The 21,840-nt window shown below is 42.7% G+C and overlaps 1 pseudogene; it reads right to left on the minus strand.

Annotated features, from left to right (window-relative positions):
• Window positions 1–19,911: 19,911 nt before the first annotated feature.
• On the minus strand, window positions 19,912–20,648 carry LOC107156616 (annotated as a pseudogene).
• Between the last annotated feature and the right edge of the window lie 1,192 nt (window positions 20,649–21,840).

Genomic DNA, 21,840 nt, shown 5'->3' on the forward strand with positions numbered 1-21,840 from the left:
GTGAGCAATGACTTTGATGGCTTTTTCTTCTTCTCTGTGGAACCATGTTATCTTTAATTGTGGGCCCTTTTCCAAGAATAAGACCTCATTTCCTGACTTCTGACTTTCTGGGCTGTGATAAAAATAAGGATCAACATGAAACAAATAAAAAAAGAGTCAAAATGGAACTTATCTAAGCATAGCTTTTGGCTCCCTCCCCCACCAAGGAGTTACATTTGACTCTTACCCCTCATTCACGGCCACATTCAAATGGTCACTGATTTTTGCCAATTCTGCATCCTCCATGACTTCTGAGTATCTTCTTATATCTCCATCTCCTCTTGCCTTAATTTTCTTTTTTCAGAGAGGCTCCCTGGTAACTTTATTAACTTATTAGCATGGCTCATGGACCCTTTACTCTCTGACCCAAGATGACCTTACTCAGCCCAATCTAATGAGAGGCCATTCCCAGGAGTATCCAGTGCTCCCGTCATGCCAAGCACTTGGCCTTTTCTTAGTTCACTGGGGTCTTTCATGAATCCATATCTTTAAATACAACATTTTATCATCCTGAAAATTCCCTCCCTGTTTTCTGCCTGGTCAAAACCCAGACATTCCTTGGGTCCCAGTTAAGACATCACCTCTTTTGAGCAGCCTTCTTAGACACGCCAAGCAGTGATTTTTCCTAATCCCCACTCACTTCTGTTATATTGTTTGGCCCATCTGTAAATTATCCTCCCTGCCAAACTGGGGATAAGACCTCATCAGCTCAGCTTGGTACTGCTCAGCTCTTAGTGTAGCCACTGATGTTCAGTGCCCCTCAGTAACTGTTTAGAAATAGAGAAAATGATTCTGGCCTCAGAATAAATTGAACTGGACATTTATTGAGCATCCTCTGTACATAAAACACAGGATAAGACAAGAGAGACTAAATGAACCTCTTACAAAATTAGAGCTCAATAAATAAAACAGTAACCTTTTTAACTAATTTCAACAAAAAGGATGTTATGCCTAGAATAATGAGGGCTGGATTATTAGAAATCTGCAAGAAACTCCTGGGACTACTGAGTTCAATATATCACCTGAGCTATAATTCAGGATTCAGAAACCTAGGATCCTGAAGCTGCTGGCATTGCTACCAAAATTGCCTGCCAACAACCACACCTCTATAAAATTGCTTTCCAAAACAAACAACCAAAATCATAGAATGATGACCTCTGACTCACTCTTACCTTTCAAATCTCATGCAAGCACATCTAATTGGAAAAAAACATTAATTTGCATCCACAACTGTTGGTGCAGCGACTTGTGGTAGTGCCGGGGTATTTTTGCTGATGGTGTCAGAGGTGGTACAATTTTTCCAAAAGGAGCCTTCAATTGGCTTGGTGTATCCTCCTCCCTTCTGCTTGTGATGGTAGTTCAGCTAAAATTTGGAGGCCAACAGAGGTGAGGCAAAGAACCTCACCCCCCCACTGGTGCATAGGCCTATCCACAGGTGTGGCTGTATGCTGGACTGGTAGTCAATGACGGGTAAGATCCAATTACAATGGTACCAACCTAAGACAGGAGGCTGACGCCTTGAGGTCAGCTCATCCGATGACGGGTAAGGACCATATGTAGTATTGGACAATCTAAGGCAGGCACGGTCCCTAAGCCACATGCTTGTTGTTTAATTAAACAGAGAGGGGGAGATGCTGAGAGCCACTGGGTCACATTCTCTACAGAGAGAATATAACACTTTATCACAACAGTCCCCTCCCTCCAGGAAATCAAAACATAGTAAGACATACATGCATAGAAAACAACCTTTGTGCAAGGCACAACATCCTAGATACAGGAAATCACACCAGGAAGAAAGGAAGCAGCTATCCCTGGAAGGATCGAGAAGGACAGTCACAGGAGAAGGACCAGGATCCTGGAGAGAAGGTCTGTCCTGGACCTCAAGATCAATGGGAATTCCTGTGTCGGCTGCTGCATCAAGGGCACATTTGTTAAGGAGTAAGAAAAGTCTTCCTCTAGAATGTTCTCTACAGCTTAACCTCCCCAGCAAGCTAAATCAAAGGGTGGAAAATACAGTGAAAGGCCTCAAAATCTGGCAGTTGCTCAGGGCTCAGGAAGGCACTTGGTGTGTTACGCACACAGCTCAAGCAAACACCCAGGAGATATCCTTTCCTGTAACCATTCCTTGCCCTCAAATCAAACTCATCAGGGCTAAGAACGTGGCTCAGTGATTAAGTGCCCCTGGATTCAATTCCTGGTACCAAAAAAAAAAAAAAGATTAGGAGTGAAACCCTAGTTCACTATCTATGATCCAATTATGTCACTCCTTAGCATTTGTCCAAAAGAACTAAAATCAGCACACTGTAAGGATATATTCATACCAATGCAGTGCAATTCAAAATAGCCAAGTTATGGGAACCGACCTAGGTGTTCATTAATAGTCAAATAGTTAAAGAAAATGTCACACACACACACACACACACACACAATGGAGTTGTACTCAGTCCTAAAGAAGAATAAAATTATGTCATTTGCTGCTAAACGGGTGGAACTGGAGAACATCATGATAAGTGAAATAAGGCAGACTCAGAAAGTCAAGGGTTGAATGTTTCATCTCATATGTGGTATCTAGAGAGGAAAAAAAGAAATTAAAGTGGGATCTCATGAAATCAGAAGGAAGAGCAACAGAGTAAAGGAAGGGGGAGGGCAAAGGGAGGTCCTGGCGAATAAAACCATCCAAATTATGTTTTGTCCACGTATGACTATACCACAGTGAATCCTACTTTGATAGATAATTATCATGCACTATTTTTTTAAAAAAAATAATAGAAGGAAACCAATAGAGTAGGGGAAGAAGATCAGGGAAAAGAGGAGGAGAAGGAAAGGGAAAGTACTGGGGAACTAGATTGATTAAATTATGGTTTGTACATGTATAAATCTCTCAGAATGAATCCCACTGTAATGTGTAATTATAATGCACCAATAAAAACCAGGAAAAAATAAAAATGTAAACCACATCACATGACTCCCTGCTAAAAATTCTGAATAGTTTCCCTCTCTACTGAGAATAAATTCCAATATCATTCCAGTATATCTTCCTACAGTAAGGGAAGGGGCCCTACCAGACCTCACCTTTCACCACTCTCTTTTACAGATTCTGGCCTTTTTCCATGATTCTAGCAAGACATGCTAGTTCTTATTTGGAAGCCTTTGAACCAGGTGTTTCTTTGTTCAGAAGAGTCCTCTCCATGACCATATGTGTTTGGCTCCTCATTTTATTCAGACCTTAACTAAAAAGTCACCTCATCCAAGGAACTTTTTCTGATACTTGATCTAAAAGATCATTCCCCAATCACTCTTTATTTCATAACCCTCTTTCCTGATGTTGTTGTCCTTAGCATTTTCCATGGCTTATGTCTTGCTTTTGTGTCACTCATCTGTTGTCTTTTTCCCCCATCTAGAATACAAAGCCCATAAGCATAAGGATCTTGTCTTGTTTGCTACGGTACCCCTGCATCCATGACAGCAGCTTGCCATGATGCATGTCCAATAAACACATGTTGATGGAATGCACATAGAAGCCCTCCATGTTCTGGCTTCAGTGTACACTTGCAACTCGGTTTCCCACAACGTCTAGAGAATCCCACTTAATCAGACAACTTTCCAGCTTCCATACCTTTGCTTGTACCATTTCCTCCACTCAAGTGGTCTCCTGATCTTCTAAATCCTACACTGCTAAAATCCTACCCATTGCACTGATTGGCATACCTTCCAGGCCTATCACCGTATAGAGTTCATCACATTGTGCCAAAGTCAAGTCTAAACCCATCTGTTTCTGACCAAACTGTGAGATCCTAGAAAACAGAGATTGCATCTTATTCACCGCTGTATCTTTGGTACCAAGCACTGTGACTGGCCAATTATATGGGAAGAGACTGGGACTTACATAAAAAGACCTGTATATATTTAAGACCTTGCTCTATCACTTACCAATGTTATGATCTTAGAAAAATTTATCTCAATATATATTTTGAGATAATAAATACAAAAATGATTTATGATCTGATAGCTTTTGCTTATTTATCTGTACAAAGAATTTGTTTCTTCTTTACATATTTTTAATAGGAACTTAATCAGGAAGCTCTTCGAGGAATCAAGTTCAGGGGAATGGGCCAGGCTGGCAGCACATGCTTATAATCCCAGCTATTCTGTAATCCCAGTGACTAGGGAGGCTAAAACAGGGGGATGGCAAGTTTGAGGCCAGCCATAGCAATTTAGCAAGACACTATCTCCAAATAAAAAATAAAAAGGGCTGGGGGAATAGCCAAAGCAATCTCTTACCCTGCACAAAAGCCATATAAAGTGGATCAAAGACTTAGAAATTAGACCCGAAATGTATCAACTGCCAGTAGAAAACATAGCTTGTCAATACTTCAACATGTTGGCTCAGCACCTACTTCCAAACTCAAGAAATAAAACCAAGAATCAATAAGTGAGATGCCATCAAATTAAAAAGCTTCTGCACAGCAAAGGAAACAATAAAGAGCATAAAGAGAGTCCACAGAATGGGATAAAATCTTTGCCAGCTACTCCTCTGACAGGGATTAATATCCAGAATATATAAGGAACTCAAAAAGCTGAACACCAAAAAGCCAAATAACCCAGTCAATAAATGGGCAAAAGAACTACAGAAACTTCTCAGAAGAAGAAACCACAAATGGCCAACACATATATGAAAAAGTGTTCAACATCCCTAGCCACCAGGGAAATGCAAATCAAAACAACACTGAGACCTCATCTCACTCCAGTCAGAATGACGACGATCAAGAATAAAAATAATAAGTGCCGGCAAGGATGTGGGAGAAAGATATATTCATACACCGTTGGTGGGAGTGCAAATGAGCACAACCACTGTAGAAAGCAGTCTGGGAGGAGAACTGTTAAGGTTTAGATGTGAGGTGTCCCCCAAAAGCTCATGTGTGAGACAATGCAAGAAAGTTTAGAAGTGAAATTATTGGCTTATGGGAGCCTTAACCTAATCAGGGAATTAATCCCCCAATGGGATTGATTGGGTGGTAGCTGTAGCAAGTTGGGTGTGGTTGGAGGAGGTGGGTCACTAGGGGGCAGGCTTTGGAGGTATATATTTTGTCTGGGGTAAAGGGAGTCTCTCTCTCTCTCTCTCTCTCTCTCTCTCTCTCTCTCTCTCTGAATTTGCACCATGGGTGCCATGTTCCCAGATGCTTTCTTCCACCTCCCTCTTCTGCCCTGATGTCCTGGCTCACCTCAGGCCCTGAGGAATGGAGTAAGCCATCTCTGGATTGAGACTCCTGAAACTGGGAGCCCCCAAATAAACTTTTTCTCTTTAAAAATTGTTCTTGTCAGATATTTTGGTCACAGTAGTAAAAAAATCTGTCTAAAACAGGAACCATTATATGACTCATTTATCCCACTCCTTGGTATTTATTGTTGAACCACAATGTAAGAAAAGGCCACCGACTTCAATTTTAAATCAAATTAAAGCAAGTTTGTATTGTGTACACAAAAGCTAGCCAGCAACTCTCTCACCCAAAACCCAGGCCAGAGAACAGCACCCCCAGCTCTCCAGGAACAAGGTTTTCTAGCACAAAAAGTTGCAAAGAGCGGTGTCTTGAGAACTTACAGCTGAAAGGATTTTGACAAGCATAATACAAAGGCAGATAGCAGGGTAATGATCTACATGGAATAATGTTTTAAGGTAGGGAGTAAATTCAGATCCCAACGTCAGAATTTATGAGGCATAGCTGAGGTTTCAGAGAGGGTTGTTATCTGTTCAAGGAGAGCCAGGCATGGGTGAGTTCAGAGCTGAGCTCGGGCAGGACTTCCAAACAAGTTTAGAAATCTCAGTAATTTATAGTAAAACAGAAATTGACTTTTTATGACTATGTGACGAGATGGCTCCCAATCTTAAGATGGAATTAGGCTGGGTTCATCATTATCCAGAAGAACCAAAACCAGCATACAATAGTGATATAGGCACATCAATGTTTATAGTAACACAATTCACAATAGTCAAAATATGGAACCAGCCCAGGTGCCCTTACCAGATGAATGTATTAAGAAAATGTAGTATATATATATATACCCAGTGGAGCTGGGGTTTTTTGTTTGTTTGTTTGTTTTTTGAGGTGCTGGGGATTGGTACCTTGTGCACGTGAGGGAAGCACTCTACCCACTAAGCTATATCCCCAGCCCCTGCATAATGAAGTTTTATTCAGCCATAGAGAAGAATAAAATTACGCATTGCCAGTAGGTGGATAGAACCAGAGAACACCATGCCAAGTGAAATAAGCCAAACTCAGAAAGTCAAGGATTGAATGTTTTCTTTCATATGCAGAAGCCGGGCAAAGTAAGGGGGGGTGGAGAACAAGGGAGGTCAGATATCATGAAGATAGAGGGTAGATTAGTGGAGAGGAAGAAGGAGATTGAGGGGCAAGAAAAGAGGGACAGGAAAGGGGAGCAAATGTGGAATGAATTTGACAACATTACCATATGTGCATGTATGAATATATCACAGCGAATGCCACATTTATGGATATCACCAATTAAAAATAAATAAATGAGTGGAAGGAACATGGGTAGAGCAGAGGAAGGAGAATAGGAAGAGTGAGGAGGGGAAGGATAGGGGGTGGGCACTGGGAACTGAAATGGACTAAATTAAATCCCATGCATGTATGATTATGCCAAATGAATATTATTTTGACTATGTTATGTATGACTAATAAAAGCAAAAAGTAAAAATGTCCAGGACATTGGGCACACTGGCTCACACCTGTAATCCCAAATACTCCTGAGGCTAAGGCAGGAAGATTGCAGATTCAAGGCCAATCTCAGCAGTTTAGCAAGACCCTAAGCAACTTAGTGAGACCCTGTCTCAAAAGAAAAATAGCTAGGGATGTATCTCAGTGGTAAAGCACCCCTGGATTCAATTCCCAGTACCAAAATAAAAAGGGGAAGGAGAGTGGTCCCATTTGTAGTGGATGCTCCCATCCCACCCAACTTCAAATCACCACCTGAAAAGAATTTCAACTGAACAGGCTCTCCATCCCATCACCCCTCCTTCCTCCACCCTGCACCAACAGTCAGCACCCGTTGTCTGTTCTCCTGTTCACTCTGCTTTCACCCACCCCACCTTCTTCTGCCACCCTCTTCAGACGTCCTGTGCCTCACTAAAACATTGCTGAACTTCCTCACTCTCAGAGCAAGAAACGTCCTCATGCGAGGGCAGATGCCCAGGAAGCTGACCACAGGTCCTCTGGCTACCTAACACTGCACATGTGTACTTCCTGCCTTCGGTACCACTTCCAATCCTCTTACCAAGGCTTTCCAGGCCCCAGACACCTCCCCACCAAAATGAAGATTTGAAACAGAAATTCTCCTCTGTTTTTCTGAAAGCTGGTATTGAATATAACCACTCCCTACAAACCCCATTTAAATAGGACCCCGGAGATGCGGTAAATTCCCCCTACACCAAACAACTTCTTGAGTTGCAGGACCCCAGATTGTGAGCTTTCTATTTTCTTGGTCTTTAGATACTTTCCTCCTTCTTCTCCCTTGGAGTTCAAACCCAACATTTCCTACCTCTTAATTCCTTGAAATTTCAATTCAAAATGTGTCTCCTCAATCCTCAGTCAGCGACAAACCCTTCTTTGTGTTAATGTGCACCTCTCCTTTTGAATATAGCTCTGAGGCTTATTTTTTGTAAAGGAACCCTTTCTTTTTCCTATTCTCCTTCCCCTCCCTAACCTGGAGGCAGGGAACAAGATTCCCTTGAGTTATGCGAGCTCCACAGGATGGAGAGGTCTGCCAGAGGATCTAGGAAGTGAAGAACTCCCAAATAACAAGTGAATTCTAACACCACCACCAGGGTGCCCTGGGACCCCACCCACCCACCCCTCAGGTACATCTGGAATGTAGCCTTGGAAAAGAGACTTCCCGCTCCATTCCCGCTACTGGAAGGACAGGGGAAGAAAAGTCCAAGAACATTTTCCCTAAGCTTTTATCATTTAAAATCCCAGGCCTCAGCCAGAGTGAAGGAACACAAAAGGAACTCGCACCTGACCTGCACCCCCCCCCACCCTAATGGGTCAGCTGGACGCCCACCCTAAAGGGTCAGCTGGACCCCCCACGTTAACATTCCTGTCCCACCCTAATGAATCAGCAGACCCCAAGGAAGCCTATATAGCCCAGACCCTTGTTTAGCCGCTTCCATTTTCTGCCCGGAAATGAGCCATGCCAGGTGTTCTCAGCAGCTGAGCTAATCTGAAGGTTGCTTCCCAGTTTCCACGGTTAGGTTGGTGGTAGCGACTTGGTGGCGACTTAGAACAAAGCAGCCCGTGGGGGAAAGGAACATCAATCAGGGCCAGCGGAAACGCCTGTCAATCAGCCAGATCTCCTGACTTACGCCTGTCCATCAGCAGGACCCCCTGGCCAATCCTGGAGTTCAGCCAACTCCCCTGACCAACTCCAAGGGGGCAAGGGACCCTAGAGACACCTTTTCCTGTCCCAAGCCCTTCCCTTCCTGCTGTAAGCCCCATAAAAGTCCAGTCCGGTCGAGCTTCCACGCAGTTTCTCCTCAGACCCTTCCCCTGTCCCCTCTGTGGGTCTGATCGAGTTCTGCCCAGGAGTGAGATCTCAATAAAGCCTCATTTGGCGGCCTTTTAAAATCTGCCTCTTTGGTTGCTGCCTGCCTCGCCTGATCCGACATCCACCTCATCCTGTGTGCATCATCTGGGCTAAGACCACTCACAAAAATTAACTCAAAATGGATTAAAGACTTCAGTGTAAAACCCAGTCTCAGAAACTTAGCAAGGCCATAAACAATTCAGTGAGACCCTGTCTCTAAATAAAATATGAAAAAGGGCTGGGGATGTGGCTCAGTGGTTGAGCCCCCCTGGACTTAATCCCTGATACCCCCCCCCAAAAAAAAACTGTGGGGAAAAACTCCTCCTCTTCCTCTTTCTACTGGGAATTGAACCCAAGGGTGCCTACCACTGAACTACATCCTCCCCTTACTGTTTTTGAGGAGAGGAGTATCACTGAATTGCCCAGGCTGGCCTCTAACTTGGAATCCTTACCCAGGCCCAGCCTCAACCTCCCAAACTGCTAGGATCAGGTGTGTGCCACCGCGTCCATTGATTGCAGGATGATTGTCATTGCCTGCAGGATGATTTGGGGATATGACACCAAGAGTAAAACAACAAAAGCAAAAATGAAGAAATGGGAGTACATCAAACTAAAAAACTCTTGAACAGGCCACCTGTAGACGGGGAGAAGATATTTGTGAACCATGTATCTTATAGAGGATTAATATCCAAAATACATAAGAATGTGAACAACTCAATTTTCAGCAAGAAAACAACCCAACTGAAAGATGGGGAAAGAACCTAAATAGACATTTCTTCAAAAGAGGATGTATGAATGGCCAACAGGTGCTGTAAAGGTGGCGACGTTGGTAATTGTTGGGAAAAGGTATAATGGCAGCCACACCCCAAAAAACCCAATATGGCATCTGAGGAGCTTCTCTTCCTGCCTCTCCCTTTCCCAACGGAGCCAATTCTCCCCCTGGCACCAATATTCAAATCCCGCTGGCGGGAAGCCTTAGCCCCAATAAGAACTAACTTCTTGGGCTCCGGAACTGACATCTGGAAGAACTTACCAATAAACGGGTGACCCGTCATTTACCTCAGCCCTGCCACCTCTCCTTTGATCTATATAAGCCCACAGCCTTTTGTAATAAAGTGGAACCTCTCCAGTGATTGGTGTCGTGTGGTGTCTTTCATTCGTAGTGCGGTGTCTTTCAGTAATCATCAAGGAAATGCAAATCAAAATCATACTGAGCTACCACCCACACCTGTTGGAATGGCTATTCTCAAAAAGACCAGAGAGAACAAGTGTTGGGGAATAAGTAGAGAAAAGAGAACCCCTGTACGCTGTTGGTGGAAATGTAAATCGGTATAACCATTTTGAAAAACAGTGTAGATCTTCCTCAAAAATTAAAAATAGAAGTGAAAGGGTAAAGTTTCTAAGCTGCTTCTAAGCTGCTTCTAAACTGCAAAGCCTGAGTTAAAATGTAAAAGACCGGGCATTGTAAAGTTTCTAAGCTGCAAGGCCTGAGTTAAAATGTAAAGGACCAGGTATTGTTAAGTTCCTATGCTACACGCAAAACCTGAAATTCCTGTAGCTGTTAAGACAATACTCGAACTGCCCAGTAAATATTCCCCCTGACCGCCTGGTTGTTTAATAACTTAGGGCCCTGTGCGATCTTGCACGTAGGCATCGCAGGGCCTAAACCAATCAGTTTGAATGTGTACCCCGCTTTAGAACTGATCTATCACCCCCGCCCGACCTGTTCCCGCCAATGAATGAACTAATCATGTTTAGGAATTGTTGTTTGATTTTCCCGCGCCTCATGATGATTTGTCCTGATGTATGCAAAGCCTCCGCCCTCCCCAAAAAGTGTACTTAAGCAGTGCTCAGCCCCTGCTCAGGGCTCTGGGCTGCTCTCCCTTCTTGAGTGAGCACGGAGCCACAGCGTGCTGGAATGGATCCCCAATAAATCCCCTTCTGCAATTGCATGAGTCAGTCTCTTGGTGGTCTCTTCCTCCGACGCTTCGCCGGACCCTTACAGAAGTACCATATGATCCAGCAAATCCACTTCTGGTTGTATATCCAAAGGGAACAAAATCAATTTCTTGAAGGCATATTTGCACTCTTATATCCATTGAAGCGTTATTCCCAGTAGCAAGATATGGAAACCCTGAAAAACCAGCCTCTACCTCAGAGCAAAGCCTGTCCAAGGAAGGGACATGACCTTTGTCCTTGGAAAGACCCACAGAGCACTCCTAGGCACATTCCCACCCTGCCTAGTTGTTTATCTACAAATGAGATCTGCTGCACTGAAAGACCTAAGCAATTTCATTCTGCTTGGGATCTTATTTTGCTCTGAAACTTAATCTCTGACTTATTGTAGTCCTAAAGTCAGGAAAAAAAACTACAGAAAAGCTCTGTGGAAACAGTTCTTGGAAAAGCCGGAAAAGCCGCAGATAGGCCAAGATAACCCCATATCTGAAATTCCAGATGGCTTCCACCTAGGTGTGGTGACCAGTATCTAAACTAGAAGCCCTGCAGTTTGGCACATACTCCCCTTGCGACATCCTCACGGTTTAAACCAATCAGTTTAAATGAATCCCCCTCTTGTAGTGACCAAGCCCCCCTACCCAACTTGTTCCCACCAGTGAATGTGCTAATCATGTTTTAGAGTTGTTATTTGATTTTCCCGCGGTGTGTGATAATTTGCTAAGAGATGCTATGATGTATGTGAAGTCCCTCCCTCTCCAAAAAATGTATAAAAATGCTGCAGACCCTGGGCTCGGGGCCTCTTAGCGTCACCTGTTGCTGTGTGTGTGCGGAGGACCGAGCTAGCTCGCAATAAACACCTCTTTGCTGCTTACATCGATCTAGGGTCTTTGGTGGTCTTTTGGGGGTCCCGAATTCGAGCATAACAGCACCAGGTGTCCCTGACTCAGTCAGGCTAGGTGGGGACCCATAGTAACCCCCTAGCAGCCACCAATTAGCACTAGACAGGGAAATACCTGGGATGCCAGATGACCCTCCCAGTAGTTTATGGTGTTGGGAAACCATGTAGTTCAGCATGAACACCCTCTTGGCTTAAACCAATCAGTTCAAACAAATCCCCCTCTTGTAGTAACCAATCCCCCCTACCCAACTTGTTCCCGCCAGTGAATGTGCTAATCATGTTTTAGAGTTGTTGTTTGATTTTCCTGTGGAGTGTGATGATTTGCTGAGATGCTATGATGTATGTGGGAGTCCCTGCCTTCTCCAAAGAATGTATAAAACTGCTGCAAACCCTGGGCTGGGGGCCTCTCAGCGTCACCAGTTGCTGTGTGCACGCAGAGGACCGAGCTAGCTCGCAATAAACACCTCTTTGCTGTTTACATCGATCTTGGTCTATGGTGGTCTTTTGGGGGTACCGAATTCGAGCATAACAACCCAAGTGTCCATCAGCAGATGAATGAATAAAAAAAGGGTGATTTGTGCATGTATGTTTGTGTATGAGTAATGGACTATTATTCAGTGACAAACAAAATCCTGTTGAGAAACTGATGTGACTCCATTTTTGAGAAACCAGCTTCTACCTCAGAGCAAAGCCTGTTCAAGGAAGGGGGCGTGACCCTTGTCCTTGGAAAAATCCACAGAGCACTCTTAGGCACATACCCACCCTGCTGAGTTGTTTGTCTACAAATAACAGGAGAGATCTGCAGCATCAGGTGTCCCTGACTCAGTCAGGCTAGGTGGGGACCCATAGCAACCCCCTAGCAACCTCCAAACAGCGTAAGACAGGGAAAATACCTGGAATGCTAGATGACCCCCAAGTAGTTTATGGTGGTTGATAACATGTTGGGAAACCATGTAGTTTAGCATGTACACCCCTGTAGCCTAAACCAATCAGTTCAAACAAATCCCCCTCTTGTACTAACCAATCATCCCTACCCAACTTGAATGTGCTAATCAATGTTAAGAGCTGTTGTTTGACTTTCCCACGGTATGGAATGATTTGCTGTGTGACGTTGTGACACATAGAGTATCCCCCAAAAAACCTATAAAATCTCATTGAACAAAGGACCGGGACTCACTCCCTGGGACCGCTGCGTTGGGAACGGTTGTGAGTCCAGGCTCAAGACTGCAATAAAGACCCTTGTGTGATTGCATCACATTCGGCTCCTGGAGGTCTATTGGGGGTCCCACGAATCTGGCATTACACTGTCACTCTTGACAATGTGGATGAAACTTGAGGGTATAATGCTAAGGGAAAGAAATCAGACAGAGAACGACTGTATGAGCTCACTTCTAAAAAGTTCAACTCGTAGAAGCAGGGGATAGAATTGCGGCTGCCAGAGGCTGAGGGTTTAGGGAAAGAGGAGATGTTGATAGAAGGGCAAAAACTTTCAGTAATATATGAATACGTTAGGGAGAGCTAACGCACAGCAGGGTTATGAAAGTTCATGATTCTGAATGGTATACTTGAAATTTGCTAATGGTATAGATCTTAAATGTCTTCATCACAAAAAAAAAATGGTAACTCTGTGAGGTTCTGTGAGGTGATAAATGTGCTAACCAGCTTTGTAGTGAGAGGCGTTTTATAACACACCTGTAAATGAAGTCATCACAGAGCACACCTCAAGTTTTTATGAGTTTATTTGTCCATATACTTTAATAAAGGAAATTTTATTAAAATAAAATAAATAAAAACCAAGTAGCAACAGTCAGAGAGAGAGAGAGAGAGAGCCCACTCAAGCACTAGACTAGAACCTCAAGAAAACTTGAGATTCATTCCTGTTGCTGTTGTTAATGCTACATTTGACCTTGGGTCATCTATGTCCTCAGACTGTGCTCCAGTTTTCTCAACCTTAAAATGAGGAGTTGGCATGATACAATGTACAACGTTTGGAAAAGTAAATATTCTGGAGGCTGAAAAACACCATGAATGCAAACTGGAGAAAAGTATCCCGTGGGGTTCTAGTGCCACCTGCTGGTCACCAGAGTCCTAATGTCCTTAAGAAATGCCCAGACAAAAGGACAAGCAGGTTGGGAAGGGGTTGGTCAGAGTATGGCGCTCTCTGCCCAGTGAATAAGCAAGACTTCTGTCCTACAGACTGTCACCAGTTTCTGCTGAAACCACTCCTGATGTGAAAAGGGACACGTGCTGGTTCCTGCCTGATTGGATGTCCCTGGCGACTGCTTTTGTGTGTGTGTGATTTTTTTGCTTTGGTTTTGGTTTTTGTTCTATATCACTGTCCCCAAACCAATACGGCTGAAACTTGCTCTAGCCTTGATTGTCCCTGAATGAGACACACATGTTTCAAGTTTGCTCAGTAAATTCAGTCTATTTAATAGTTGCTAAGCCTTGCACTAGATTCCCTGTGGAGTATGCTGTGGAGTTCGGAGCAGCAGATTGGAATACGAAATAAATGAGTTCCAGGGCTGGGTTGGGGCTCAGTGGGAGAGCACTTGCCTAGCACATGCGAGGCCCTGGGGTCGATCCTCAGCACCACATAATAATAAATAAATAAAATAAAGGTATTGTGTCCAACTACAACTAAAAAAAGAAAAGAAATGAGTTCCAATCTGCCCAATTTCCTGCACAACTTGAGCCTTGGTTTCCTTATTTTAAAATTCAGATAATTTTAGATTTAAAAAAAAATAAAAATTTTTAAAAATAAAATTCAGATTTTTTTTTAATTATATGTAATATCTTCTTCCTCAGGTGTCTGTAAGGATTTGTGGGATGCTGGGCATGGTGCCTGGTGCATTCTGTGTGCTACAGAACTGCAAAGACACAGCTCATGCCCTAAAAGAGCCTGTCAGGGGTAGTGGCAGGGGCTAAACTGTGCGTGTAACGGTGATTCGATATGACAATATTTGTTGATCACCCCTGAACACCGAGGGCTATAAAGGGCTGTAACAGACGGTATTAAGGTCTTAAAAAGAATGTACATGGAGGTTCAAAGGAAGGGTGGATCACATTGTGTGGGGCAAGATAAGTGTCTTCATAGTAAAGGAGGCAACCGTCCTGGACATTACTGAATGATAAGAATTTAAATGACAGATGAGGCTCTTCTGTCAATACTGTGTTCATCCTAAATGTGAGTTTTATCTCCGTAAAGCCATCCCCCACGCCTGCCTTGGTCACTTATGTCCTTTCTCCACCTCTTTGCTTCTACCCTCCTCAATCCTTTACTGGGACATTGCAATTCATTCTGTTTATTTTAAAATTCATAAGTTGAAAGTATGTTTTTCATACTGGTTCACACTCTCTAAAGCCAAGGAAATCATTGATCTTACTCATGTTTAAAGCCCAGCAGTGTAATGCCTACCAACAGCAGCAGCACCTTACACATGTAGAACAACACTAAGGCTGCAGTTAAAAGGTCTCAGATTCATTCATCCATTCAACAAACACTGATGATAATTTTCTGGTTACTTTGCTGGGCACTGGGGGTACAGAGGCAGGTGGCCACCATCAGAGACTCACAAGCCATGAGGCAAGAAAACAATCCCAATCCCATGTGATCAGTCTAAAAGAAAAAAAAAAAAGTGTTTGCACATAGGAGTAAAAAATAACCAATGCTAACTTCCCCTGAGCACCATATGTGAGCCGGGTACAGTTATTAAACAGTCCCATGATGCTGCCTTACTCCATGTGAACCTCATAAACCCTCATAAGTTATGGTGGGTTTTTTTTAATCATCTCCCATTTCAGATGGGAGATGAAGGGGGACAGAGAGATTAAATAATCTACCCAAAGTCATATGTCTTGTAAGGAGCAGAAGCAAAATTCAAATCTGTGTCTGAATCTAGGAGTCTGTGTTTTCAAATCACTTTATTGCCTCCCAGTGAGTACAGCCTGCCTGGTGGGCATTGCAATCCATGGACCCAATGCCTGAATCAAGCCATGTCTTTGCTGGAAGTGATGTGATACACAAACATCCCTGCTCTGGGTCAGTCCACACCTACTGAGAGGTGGCACACATAAGTCATCCTATCTAATATTGTACTAGGTCTATAATCAAACCCAAGGTCCAGGGGAAGAAAAAGTTACATCTGATGGGGGATACTAGTAAGATTCCTGCTGAAAGAAGCATTCAGCCTGGGCCTTTAAAGACGAGTCATCTTAAAAAGGCAAATGTGAGGAGGTAGAATGAAGGTCACCAGGTTCAACCCAAGTAGGCCTGAGAGATCTGACTAAGGCTTTTCATTGATTGCGATTATAATACAATAGCAGCATACTGGTTGCTTGAAGAAGAAATAAAGCAGGCTAATAATTTTAGTTTAAATTAACAGAAGTAGTGTCCAGACAGGCGGAAATATAACTCTCTGCTCTGCCACTGCTCAGTCCAGACATTGCGAGGGCCGGGGGGCATTGCAGCCTAAGGGTCTTCCAGAAGAGTGCCATAAAGACTCCTCTCCTAGGGAAGACTTACGGGTTAGCGGTGTTGGCAAGTACATGAAGGCTACTACATAGAATAAAGAGCCATTCTAAACTGCTCCAGAGAGTAGGACTACAGACAAGGAGTCCAAGTTAAAAGAAGGTGTTCCCAACTTCAGGAGAAACATTTATATTGTAACAGCCCCCAAACAAAGTCCACTGTTCCAGGAGGGAGAGATTTTCTGTTTGCAAACCCTGCTTAAGAAGAGGCTGCAGGACCACCAGTCAGGTTTACCCCAGAGGGACTTTGCAATGGATTAATAAATGATTTCTGAGTTGATCCACCTCCATGATTCTATGACTTAAAGGGATCATCCAGTACCACCTCCCTCAGAACCCAGAAATCTCTACCTGGACATATTTACCAACTGACCAGACTCCAAGCCCCTGCCAGAGTCTGAGTTTAAAATAACAAAGCTCTGGAGTATGTTTGCCCATGTGCCTTACCCTCACCTTTGGTGTAGCCACACTTGGATTCAGTCCCTCACTATGTCCAAGCAGAGCCCTGAAGAGCTTGTGAATCACAGCACAGTTGTTCTCCAGGCAGGACCGATGGTCTATGCAGCCGCTGCTCCCAGGCTCATCTGAAAAGGAGCAGAGGGAGAGAAGAGCGTCCACACACATTCAGGTGCCCCTGCACCAGCAACTCTCTGTAGGTCTAGAGTCTGTGAATTCAGTCAAGCTCTCTCACGAAATACCCACACTTACAACGTTATCAGTCTCCTCAGAGAATTTTAACCACAAATTTACAAACCAACATGACCTAATTCTTCTCTCCATGTGTCTTCAAGGTCAAAAGAAGGGCTCTTAATTTTTAGGAAATGTCCTCCCAAGCAAAGTAGGAATTTCCAGAAGACTGGGAGCCACATTCCGGAGATAGGAGAGAAGAGCTTGAAGTGAGATCTTATAAACAAGGACCCCTCACCTCTAGGTTTTATTCCCTTTGAAAGAAAAACAAGTCAGAAAACTAAAGAGTCATCCATCCGTGGGAATGAATAAGCATTTTCACTATAGTTTGATTAAATAATCTCTTACCAGGAAACTAGAGTAAGGAAAAGAGTTAGATTTCTTGGCCTATTGGGTCTCTATCAGCTCCAAATATTGTAGTCATTAATGAGTAAACTTTATTCATTTCACATTTACTTATTTATTCATTCAGCAAATATTGAGTGCCTACTGTGTTCCCCAAACCATCAAGGTACCAGGTTTAGAGCAATTAAAAAAAATGTACAGATGTGGTTCTCATGGACTAGACCCTCATTACAAGACAGTAGGGCTGGGTGTGGTGGAGCACACCTGTAATCCCAGCAGGTGGGGAATCTGAGGCAATACAATCACGAGTTTAAAGCCAGCCTCAGCGATTTCATGAGGTCCTGAGCAACTTGGCAAGACCCTGTCTCCAAATAAAATATAAGGGCTGGGGATGTAGCACGGTTGGTAGAGTGCTTGCCTCACATGCACAAGATCCTGGGTTCAATCTCCAGCACCACAAAAAATAAATTAATAAATAAAAAATAAAATATGAAAAGAGGCTGGGGGTGTGGCTCTGTGGTTAAGCGCCCCTGGGTTCAATCACCAGTACCCCCCCAAAACAGTAGGAAATAAATAAATATGACATCAGATAATACCAAGGGCTACAGAGAAGAGGAATAATGCAATGAAAAATGGTAAGGAATGTTGGGGGGCCCAGTTTTAACAAGGTGGTAAGGGCCAGTCTCCTGAGGCAGTAACATTAGAGCAAAGACTTGAAGAAGGTAAGGGAAAGAACCAAGTGATATCTGAGAGAACCTTCCAACAGAAAGGACAGCAGCTACAAAGCCGGGTGTGTTCAGGGAAGAGTCACAGAGGCAGGGGACAAAAGTGAACACGGTGTGAGTCCTAGGAGCCAAGGTAAATGAAGTAACTCCAGACCCACTCCCCAGGCAGGGCCTGTAGGCTCAAGGACTTTAGATTCCCCTCAGTGCCGTGAAGAGCTCCTTAGAGAGTTTGGCTTTAATCTCTTTCCACTGACTGCACACATCTAGAGTTTTCTCCTCCGTGTTCAGAGCCCACAGTTCTGGACTAGGTGATCCTGACTCAAATGACATCCCATGATCTGCAGGTTGTCATCCGATCCTTAGTCCTGCTCAAAGGTCCAGAAGTCCTGTCGCCTGAGACCAGCCTTGTCAGGGAAGCTGCACTCAGTTAAGACAACGGAGGCAACCAAGGTATGTGGCTGCCGAAGAATCGCAGCAGCCCACGAAGCTAACTGGGATCACAAGAGAGACGCAGTATAGGTTCTGTCTTCAAAAAGTTCACACACCCACCCCCCCCCCCAACACACACACACACACTGGAACAACTGCAAGGCAACCAACCACAAATATAAAATTCAGTAATATCACTCTATGCTATACCTAGGTATAGCTTTTGGTCCCCTTTATTGAGATATCATTGACAAGTTCATTGTACTATTCAAGATGTACAGTATGATTTAAATTCTTTTAAGTTGTAGATGGACACGATACCTTTATTTTATTTATTTATTANTGCTGAGGCTCGAACCCAGGGCCTCACACGCACTAGGCAAGCGCTCTACCGCTGAGTCACAACCCCAGCCCCTGGGGCTTTCTATATATAAAATCATATCGTCTGTAAAGATGATTTTACTTCTTCCTTTACACTGTGGATGTCTTTTAATGGACTGTTGAATTTGATTTGCTAGTATTTTGCTGAGAATTTTTACATCTCTATTTATCAGGGTTATCAACCTGTAATTTTCTTTTTTTTTTTTTTTACACTGCCCTTGTCTCCTGATAGAAAACTTAAGCCATCTACACTTAGAGTAATTATTGGAAGGCAAGGATTTCCTCTTTTCACTTGTTGGTCATTTTCTTTCATAGTTCTGGTTTCTCTCTTCTACTTGTCTTTGTGGTTTTATGTTTGTTTGCTGTAGTGATATGCTTTGATTCTTTTCTCTTTATTTTTTGTTACCTACTACAGGTTTTTCTTTGTGATTACCACAAGGCTTACTTGAAACATCTTCTAGTGAGTATATCCACTTATTACAATTTAATTTAACTGCATGCAAAGACTTTTTATCCTTCTTCAATATTGTGTTACTGATGTCACCATATACATCTCTTATCTTTGAAATTTAAAGAAAAAATCCATTGAAGACCTGAAAAACAATTTCTAAAAGATTGACTTGTCCAGAAAACTATAGCTACACAATGCATTGTGTAGCTATCATGTTAAAACAGGCACCAGACACAAATACAAAAACCAGGAAACAAGGTGCCATAATTTTTCAACAATTTGAGCAAAGAACAACACGGATGACTTTAAAAGGATAGGCTTTTTATTATAAGCACTATTTTTTAAAAGGAGCACAAATGGATAAATATATTCAGTTAACTACACAGATAGAAACTTTGGCACTAGGTATCAGAGCATTTTGTCATATAGTACTAATATATATCATAAAAGTGTAGAGTATCAAAAGAATAGAACCACCAGCATTCAAAAGTAGCTTTGTCAACTAAGCAATGAAACCCTCGATAGCATGCCTGTCTTCTGTTTGCATTGAATATACTGGTAGCATCTTTAAAATGAAAAGAAAGAAAAAAGACAGAAAGAAAGAGAGAGAGAGAGAGAGAGAGAGAGAGAGAGAGAGAATGAAAGAAAGAAAGAAAGAAAGAAAGAAAGAAAGAAAGAAAGAAAGAAAGAAAGAAAGAAAGAAAGAAGGAAAGAAAGACGGGCCATAACCTCCTTTAATTTCTGTTTAAAATCAAACAGAAAACAAACATTAATTCTTTTATATACTGACAGCTTCAAGGTACCTCATTTGTACAAGAAAGGGATGGAATGTGTTTACAGAGATTCAAACATACGTGCCTGAGAGAACCTCATGCAGCTTTCTTATGAAACATTTCATAATCTCTGGAACTAGTCGGCAAAGTCTTTGTCTGGTGCTTTAGGAAATCATAAAGATGATTCAGTAATAAAGCAAGTTCCTTCTCATCCAGAAATGTATCAGGCCTACATCAATTTAATTTGCACAAATAATCTCAGTAGATCTGAGGCTCCATGTACCGGGGACACGGGGACATCCTAGTGATCTGCAAGAGCATCTGCAGACTGGAGTCGCTCAAGTTTGCGAAGCTTGATTGCCCGTCATCACGTTGGCATGTTCTTTTATCCCCGCCACTACTTCATTAACAGCACACTCCTGGTATTTCCTAGAGATTTCTTGTACTTGGCATAATCTTGTAGAATGAAATCCACATTCTTCCTGGCAGGAAGATAAAAGAGTCGTTTTTGCCTTGTAATTAAATCTTAGTCACCAACAAGCCATGGTTTCAGCTGTTCCGGAATCTTGACTTAAACTCTGTTCATCAATGTTTCCTCATTGCAACAGGAGGATCTGCCGCGTCTTTTCTTCTGAGACTGCGGCGTCTCACTGATGGGTACTACTGCCATCTCCCTTGCCAGGTGTTCTGTTTGTTGGTTTTCATTTTTACTTCCACAGAATGACTCCTGTCCTGGGGCAGTCCCTCTGATCTTCCCTTCTGCATTTCGTTTCCTGGTTGGCTTTTTGAAGTTCTTACTGTTTCTGCAGATTGGTGTTCACATACTGGAGCATTCTGCTCTCTGAAAACCACTTGTCCCAATTTCATTTGAAATATTGTCATGTATTAGGCATTTCACTTGTTTGTCATTTATGGCAACCATTACCTACTTTGCTTCATAAAGAGGTCCATGGAATACAGCATTCCCCCACCCTGCTGGAATGTAGGATTTGGGCCCTACTTGGGCACCATGATATGTGAGTCACCACCTCATCCATCTCCCACCATCCCCAACTACTTTCCCCTACTCTCTTTCCCACCCAATTCCCATCAGATGCATTGTCAGGCATCACCCCCTCTCCATCCTGGGCCCCACAATTGACATCTTTTTTATTTCATATTCATTAGCCCATTTTTGTAGCTATAATTTTTTTAAAAAAAAAATTTGTTTAGTTATACATGGACACAATATCTTTATTTTGTTTATTTATTTATTTTTACGTGGTGCTGAGGTTCGAACCCAGGGCCTTACATATGCTAGGTGAGCGCTCTACCACTGAGCCACAACCCCAGCCCCTGTAGCTATAATTTTTAATACTTTGTCCTTTAACATTTACACTTAGGTTAAAAGTTATGTATGCCCCATCCTGACAGTATTCAAATAATCTGAATTTGACTATATTCTTGCCTTTACAGTGAGTTTTTTAATACTGACGTGTTTCACGTTGTTAGTTGATGACCTTTCATTTCAATTTTAAGAACTCCTTTTTAAATTTCTTGAAGGAAATGTTTGTAGTGATGAACTCCCTCAACTTTTGTCTAGGAAAGTCTTTACCTGTCCTTCTCTTTCTGAAGAACAGGCTTGCCGAGTTTAGTATTTGGGGTTGACAGTTTTCCTTTCACAGTACTTTGAATATATCACCCCATTCTCCCCTAGCCTGCGAAGTGTCTGCTGAGAAATCTGCTGAAAGTCTTGTAGAATTTCACTTGTATGTAACACTTTGCTTTCTCTAGCTGCTTTCAAAATTCTCTTTGTGTGACTTTTCAGAATTGATTATAATGTGTCTTAGTAAAAATCTCTTTACCACATGGAATTATTTGGACTTCATGGATTTAGATGGTCATTTCCCTACCGAGTTTTCTGTCATTCTTTCCTTAAATAAGCTTTCTTCTCTCATTCTCTTTCACATCTCCTTCTGAGACTCCCAAAATGCATATTCCATCATGGCCATATGCAAACTGAAGAATCAGAAATTGGTAGCATGC

The sequence above is a fragment of the Marmota marmota genome, unplaced genomic scaffold (assembly GCF_001458135.2).
Source record: "Marmota marmota marmota unplaced genomic scaffold, marMar, whole genome shotgun sequence".
Taxonomy (NCBI): domain Eukaryota; kingdom Metazoa; phylum Chordata; class Mammalia; order Rodentia; family Sciuridae; genus Marmota; species Marmota marmota.